The sequence below is a fragment of the Elephantulus edwardii genome, unplaced genomic scaffold, assembly GCF_000299155.1.
Source record: "Elephantulus edwardii isolate Elephantulus edwardi_28Jun2011 unplaced genomic scaffold, EleEdw1.0 scaffold00073, whole genome shotgun sequence".
Lineage (NCBI taxonomy): Eukaryota > Metazoa > Chordata > Mammalia > Macroscelidea > Macroscelididae > Elephantulus > Elephantulus edwardii.
In genome coordinates, this window is record NW_006399823.1 from 11,092,313 (window position 1) to 11,099,808 (window position 7,496).

Genomic DNA, 7,496 nt, shown 5'->3' on the forward strand with positions numbered 1-7,496 from the left:
GGGTTGCTATGAGTCACAAGCGACTTGATGGCACATAACAACAACTCAACAAATTCATCTTCTATATGATATTAAGAGCTCTGATGGCCTAGTCAGTAGGAAGCTAGTGCTACTAGCTCAAAAGTCATACCACTCTGGTGGTTCAAATCCATCTCCCCCTTCTTATTTATAGTCCTGGAAACACATTGTAGAGTCAGTTATGAGATGTTTGCTACTTGATGGTAATTGATTTGAATTTTGATTGATGTGAGGTTAAATGGACTTTAGTAATTCTAAAGCAGAAACAGAAATTTTCTAGGACAGAGAGTGTAAATTAACTGGTGAGATATGGAGTATAGAGACAAAATGTGAAGCAAGTAAGCATTGTCAGTGAACTGTGTGTGAAAATTTGTTAAATTGGGTATATGCTTTTATTGTTTAGATTTTCAGCAAAAATAACTTAAAAATGAAAATAAACCTCAAATCCTTTAGCTCTTGCCTCTTTACCTCTCATGCCTTCCAGCCCTAAGTAGACCCTAATCAACTTTTATCTATGGATTTGACTATCCTGGATATTTCATATAAATGGAATCACATACTATTGTAAGTGATCTTATATAAGTGGCTTCTTTTAACAAGAACAATGTTTTAAGATTCATCAACATACCACGTATATTGTTTCAATATTTTGTTCTTTTTCATGACTAAATAAAAGTTCTTTTTTTGTCTTGGCTAACTGGAAAAAAAAAGCAAATTCACTGTAGTCATATTGATTCAGATTCTTAAATATAGGTATAAAATAATATGCATCTAGGGAACCCATCCCTCTATGAAGAGGTAGAGTATCTTTATCTCTTTTCACAGTATTATTGGACAATGTGATGTTCTAGTTAAACACTTGAGAATTAACATGGTGTTACAAATATGTTTTGTAATTGTACTCTAAGAAATGTAAAACAGTAAGGCAAGCATTCTACCTATTCATTAAAAAGAAAGAAAAATAATGGGTTAGAAGAATTCCCTTGAAGGAAGAGCAATTTAAATAATAATATCGTGTTGTTTAGGAGAGGATAGAAGAAAGGAAATTTTAAAGTTCTAAGAACAAAATATGCATTGCTTTATCATCTCAATTTTAGACATAAGTGTCCTCATTTGTACAGTCATAATAATAGTTGTGTCATGGAAAAGGGAGCTCTGGTGGCCTAGTGGAAAGACGCTGTACTGCCATCTCAAAGGCATGCAGTTTGAATTCACTAGCTGTTCCACAGAAGAAAGATAGGTAATATCCTATCATGAAATTTACTGCCTCTGAAAATCCCCTGGAGGGTCAGCCACAAATCAGTTCTGACTGGATAAAACACAGCAACAGCAACAACTCTGAAAGAGGTTTACAATAATGACAACAATGAACAAACAAAACCAAAACAATAAACAATGAAAAATAAAACAGCTCTTGCCTTGTAAGTAACTGTGACTCACAATGACTCTGTAGGACAAAGTAGAACTACCCCATAGACTTTCAAAAGCTGTAATTTTCACAGAAGCAAATCTGCAGAGAAAGAGTTCCAAGCAGTGACCTTAAAGTATTGCCTGAGCTCTTAATCAGTGCAGCACCAGGATGACTTGTTCCATCATGAGGAAGGGCTTATTTCTCCTCCGTTTTATTCCAAGCTGCTCTTGTAATTTATTACTTGCTTTGGGCCAAAATAAAAATGAAGAAAAATGATGGAATGCCAGTGTCAAAGCTAGACTTAAAGAGTCATTATGGGTTTCTTCTCCTTCTCTTACTGGGTTGCCCTGTGAACAAGATTAGATTGGAATGCTGAAGACAAACTACCACACCCAGAAAGCCACCATCACTGAGGCTGTTCCAGCCCAATCAGGCCCCTTCTGACCAGAAGCTGACCACAGATTCATGAGTAAGCCCAGAAGAGGTCAGGAAAACCACCCAGTAGATTCCAGCTTAAATTGCCAACCCACAGAGGACTGTGAGCTAAATAAGTAACTGTTGTTTTCGACACAAAGCACCATCCTAACATCCCTGGATACTTGTAAGTTACGAATATGCTGGACAGTTTCATTGGAGATAAAATATCAGGTTTGGGGGTACATATTTCACCATAAAAATACTATAAAAACCTATATCATAGGCGTGATATTATGATAAAAAAGGCTAGAGATAGAGATAGATAGAGATATCTCCAGTTGCCTAGTGTAAGGGCTTGTGCTGTCAACCAATTGGCATGGAGTTCAAATCCATAAGCTATTCTTTGGGACAAAGATGGACAAAATTTTCTATTGTGGTTTATAGTCTCTGAAAACTTACTGGAGAGTCAATTATGAGTGTATTCCACTTTGATGGCACACAACAACCTAGATATAGACAGATGCATAGATAGATACACAGACAGAAAAAGAATTAAAAAACCACTTTGGAAAAACTTTTGAAATAGTAACGGTATAAACACACACACAGAGACCATAATTTTAATAATTGATAAACCTAAGAACTTAGAAAATATAACAAAGCAAAAATAATGATTTTAAATACTTGTCTGCCATGTAGGTAATTGTAAAAAATTATCATTTTAATTATCATCAGCAGTATTGTATTATAAGAAGTATTAAAATATTTTATTATAATACAATTATAATATATAATATTTCTGTATTATCCAATTGGCAACTCTAAGAATAAATTCTTGCCTGAGCTCAGTGTTTGTTTTTTTTTCTTTTACTTCTCATCTTCCCTCAGAAATATTTAGTGATCCAATGCAAATATCACCTCCTTGGGGAAGTCTCCTTCGGGTGACTTACCAAATTAATTTTGTGGTTTAAGTACTTTGTTCTTTTCACTCATACCATGCTGTTGTTGATGATGATGATTGCCTTCCAGTAAAGTACGACTCATAGTGACCCTATAAATAAAAGGCCTAAAGCCCCTCTACACCTATTGACATTTATCAAAATTCATAGAGTTTTGGGAGGCAAGTTGTCTATGAAGTCACTGCCACTCCTGCTTTCAAACCTGTAATAGAATATTATTGATTGAGTCACCTGCAATGCATAGCTACCCTATGGACAGCAGCTCTGAAGCCTGCCCTGTCCTGAGTCAGTCTCACGAATTCTGACACACCAACCCCCATCGCCCCAGTTACTGTATCAATCTATCTCATCTAGGATCTCCCTCTCCTGCACTGTATACTTATTTTTATTAAAACCTCTCCTCATGCTACATTGAATCTAAAATGTAGCTTCTTCGCATTGGTAGACTTAGTAATGATACAATTCTTGTTTAAAAATGCTCTGAAACCTTCCCTATCCTATACCATGATCACAAATTCTGATTTACTCAAAGTTTTTGTTATAGTTATTCTGTAAATCCATATTATTGAGGGTAGTTTCTCATTTATCCCTCTGCTTTTCATAGTACAGTGTTTTTTTTCCAAAGACTGGTCCTTCCTGACAACAAGTTTAAAGTATATGAGACAGTTTCACCATCCTTGCCTCTAAAGGTTACCCTGGTTACACTTTCCTCAACACAGAATTTTTTTTTCTTTGTTCTTTTTTACATTGTTCTTTAAAAAAGAAAGAGCCTAGGTGGAGTAGTATGTTCAGTATTTGGATGCTGACTTAAAGGTGGGAAATTCAAAACCAGTAGGTCTATAGGAGAAATATGAGGCAATCAATTCCTGTTAAACTATACATCCTTGAATACTCAATAGAGAAAAGAGAGAGTTTGTAGGTCATCAATTGGTAGCATCAATTGCGACTTGAGAGCTTCATTGTTTGAGACTTAACCACTTCTCTGGGCCTTTACCCACAGCAAAATACCCAATGATGTATTCCTAGGACTTTGATTACTCCTGGGGGAAATTGCTTCCTCCCAATAAACTACAGGACAGAACACAGAAGCAGGCCTACCAATGTTAGAAAAGAGAGTGACACCAGTTTCCTGAAATGACAAGGAGATGAGAAGTGTACCATAGGAAATGAGGAGCAGAGCTACTCATAGACAATTACCAAGTAAGATTGCCACTGAGGCAGTGAATGAGGGCAACATTTAAAGTCTAAAACTTATCAACAGAATTATATTGATAAGGAATTGACAACAACCTACACAGACACAATGGAAATTGCCTCATAGATACAAAGAAAAAAAAAATATCACATAATGTCAAGGAAATAGCAGGCATCCCATAACATTATTAAATTGAAAATGATCTTTCTTCTAAAAAAATACAGAACAGATCACAGACCCAAGGAATACCCCAGGGATAGGGAGACAGAAGAAAAGAAAAATAGATAGATAGATAGATAGATAGATAGATAGATAGATAGATGTGGAGTTTTAAAAGCAAGAAGTTATAAATTACAGAAGAAAGTATTAAAATAATAAATAGATACAAGAATTGAAAAAAAACTTATCCAAAGGTAGAGATAGTACAAACAACCCATTACTAAAAACAACAAAAATGCATGAAAATGCCAATCAGATTCTCAAGACCTAAATGGTGGAAATTTTCATCATGTTGGAGAGACAAAAAAAGAGAATAGAAGAGATAGAAGATTACCAAACTGAAAGAAAAGACCTCAATGGGATATTATTAGAAGAAAAAAACAGGAGAAGATAGGGAAAAAAGGTAATATTAGAATCATGTGGGATAACATAAAATGGAACAAAATACATGTGATCCGAATTCAAAACAGAAGTAGGGAAAGAAAGATAAAATGTTAGAGGAGGTACCAGAAGAAAATTTCCCAGGTTTCATAAAAACTTAGGAAATCTGCCCCTTTCCTCAGTTGCTGCTAAGGTGCTCGGTCCTTCTGAGAAGGTTGAGGTTGCATTGGGGTGAGGCCCTCACTTCATCCGATGACTAGCACCACCTCTGGCAGCCTTCTGTCTCTAAGCTCGCCTGCATCTACTCAGCCCTCATCCTGCACGACTATAAGGTGACCAACACCGAGGATAAAATCAATGCCCTCATTAAGGCAGGCGGTGTCAACGTTGAACCTTTCTGGCCTGGCCTGTTTGCAAAGACCCTGGCAAATGTCAACATTGGGAGCTACATCTGCAATGTGGGCGCTGGTGGACCTGCCCCAGCAGCCAGGGCCACACAGGCTGTAGGACCTGCTCCCCAAACCCCTGCTGCTGCTCCAGCTGAGGAGAAGAAAGTGGAAACAAAGAAAGAAGAATCTTAAGTCTGATGATGACATGGAATTTGGTCTTTTTGACTAAACTACTTTTGTAACATGTTCAATAAAAAATCCTGAACTTTTCACTGCTAAAAAAAATAAAGTTAGGAAATCTACATTGAAGAAATTCATTGAAGCCCAAACAAACTAGATCCCAAAAGAAAAACTTCCTTATATTATAGATAATTTTCTAAAATAAAATATAAGACTAGAATACTAAAAGCAGAATGAGAAAAAGAGTCACCTGCAAAGGAGAACCAGTTAGATTAAACTCTGACTTCTCAGCAGAAACTATGGAAACAAGAGGACAATGAGATAATGTATGCAGAAGTTTGACAGAAAGCACTTGCCAGGCAAGATTCTGTACCCAGCAAAGCTGTTTATCAAATAATAAGGAGAAATTAGGTAATTTTCATAGAAGCAAGAATTTAAGGAATTCATGAAAACAAGACCAACACTACAAGAAATATTAAGAGACATTTTTCACACAGAGACACTAACCACTAATGGAAAGAAGATTGATAAAATAACTGATAACAAGAGAAGAAGAAATATAGCAATATGGAGAAGATAAAACTTGACCTGCCAATAACCACTCAATATGAAGGACTTAAATAAACCAATTAAGAGAAAAAGAATAGCCAAAAGCAAAGTCCATCAAAATGTTGCCTCCCAGAGACCATCCAAGAAGTAAGGAGAAAGACAGACTAAACTCCAAAGGTTGGGGGGTGGGAGGAATTCCAAGCAAATGACATCTATAAGAAATCAAGAGTGGCAATAGTAATCTCTGACAAAACATTTCAGCCAAAACCGCTAAGGAATGGCACTATATAATGATTAAAGGCACAAAAGATCAAAAAGATCTATTGTTAGTCAACAACATCTGTATACCAAATTGTAGGCCTGCAAAATACAGAAAACAATAGTTAATGGATTTGAAGAAAGAAATAGACAGTAAAGCAATCATAGTAGAAGACTTTAGCATAACACTTTCATCAAAAGACTGATCAAGTCAAAAGAAACTCAACAAAGATGCAGAAGAACTAGACTATTTTTGTTGTTGTTGTTATTGAGGCAACTTGTAGCAACCCTATGCTCTGACTCCTGACCTGTCTCAAGCCAGAATCACTGATTCTGGCACACACCATTTCCCTAGTTACTGTATCAATCTATCTTGTCTGGGGTCGTCCTCTACTTCACTGTGACTCCACCCTTTTGAACAGGATGTAATTCTCAAAGGATCAATCCCTCTTGGCCATGTGCCCAAAGTATGTGAAATGGAGTTTCAAAATCCTAGTCTTCAAAGAGAAACTTGGTTTCACACTCTCTGGGACAGACCTATCTGGTTTTTTGGCAGTTCATGTTCAAGACTCTTCTCTAGCATCACAATTCAAAGGCATCAGTTCTTCTCTTATCCTTAGTCATTCTCCAGCTCTCTGATGCATAGCAAGTAATTGCGAAGACCGTGGCCTGAATTTGGTGCACCTTAGTCTCTACACTGATATTGTTGCTTTTCAGTGCTTTGGGGAGGTCCCTGACAGCAGATATTCCCAATGCAATTTGTCTTTTGATTTCCCTACTGCCGGTACCATGACTATTGATTGTGGAGCCAAGCGAGCCGTAATTGTTAACAACCTCAAACTCTTCTCTAGCTATCATGGTGCTGCCAATTGGCCCAGTGGTGAGAATCTTTGTCTTCTTGATGTTGACCTTTGATCCATATTGAAGACTACAGTCCTTGATTTTCTGCAAGTGTTTCTGCTCCTCCTCAGTTTTGGCAAGCAAAGTTGAATCATCTACCTAATGATGAGTCTTCCTCCAATCCTGATGCCACATTCCTTCTTATAAAGCTCACTTCCTGAATGATCTGTTTTGCACATGTATTGAAAAGGTATGCAGACAGAATGCATCCCTGACACACTTCTTTCCTGATTTTGAGCCATGCAGTGTTTCCTTTATCTGTTCTGCGGACTACTTCCTGGGCCAAGTATAAGTTTCAAATAAGCACAATCAAGTGTTTTGGGATTGGTGCACACAGTCAAATGCCTTTGCACAGTCAATAAAACACAAACAGATATTCCTCTTGTACTCTTTGCTTTCTGCCAAGAACCATATGACATTAGTGATGATTTCTCTAGTGTCTCAACTTCTTCTAAACCTAGCTTGTAGCCAATTCAAGCTAATAGATGTATTCAAGATACTTCACTCAACTAAAATTCAGTTTATTTTTTCTCATGGTGCATTCTCCAGAATTGATCATATATCTGTTGCTATGTTGTTGTTATATTATCCTATGTACAATAGCCCTGAGACCTGCTCTA

At 36.8% G+C, this 7,496-nt stretch overlaps 1 pseudogene; it reads left to right on the forward strand.

Moving 5' to 3' along the window:
- Positions 1-5,218, forward strand: part of LOC102847875 — a 38,075-nt pseudogene extending 32,857 nt beyond the window's left edge.
- Positions 5,219-7,496: the final 2,278 nt, after the last annotated feature.